The following is a 564-nucleotide window of genomic DNA, read 5'->3' on the forward strand; positions in this document are numbered from 1 at the left end:
TGCTGCCATCTGGGGTAGTACGATGAGGCGTGAGCAACATTCTGGGTGAACGACAAATTATAGACAACTTTACATTGCTTCGAGTTAAGTTTTCATAAATCCAAATGATTTTGAAAAAAAAACACTCCTTTGAAAAATTGGAGTTTGTTTTCAAGTAAATTTAAATAAATTAGCCTGATAGGAGAGTCAATTCTATCTGATAGTTCCATTTTAAAATAGTCAGTCGGTCAGAGAAAACTAACATGGGGCCGTTCAGATACCACCTGGACAACTTAGGGGGGAGGAGGGGGTATGGAAATGTCCACGGAGTGGGGGGTAGGGGTTTGGGTAATGTCCACGTGGACATACTTACTTTATAAATATTTTCTAAAGGTGAATAAATATTAAGATGTTTTAATCCAAATCTTAAAATTGCAAATCTTTCCAGTTTAAGTTTAAGCAACTAGTAGCCACTTGAAAGCAAGCTATAAATATGATAATTTTGAAATTAATAATAATTATAATTATTACAAATTAGATTAAAAAAAACAATTTCAAATCTGTCCACGTGGACATCCGGGGAGG

Source organism: Uranotaenia lowii, chromosome 1 (genome assembly GCF_029784155.1).
Source record: "Uranotaenia lowii strain MFRU-FL chromosome 1, ASM2978415v1, whole genome shotgun sequence".
In the NCBI taxonomy this organism is placed as follows: Eukaryota; Metazoa; Arthropoda; class Insecta; order Diptera; family Culicidae; genus Uranotaenia; species Uranotaenia lowii.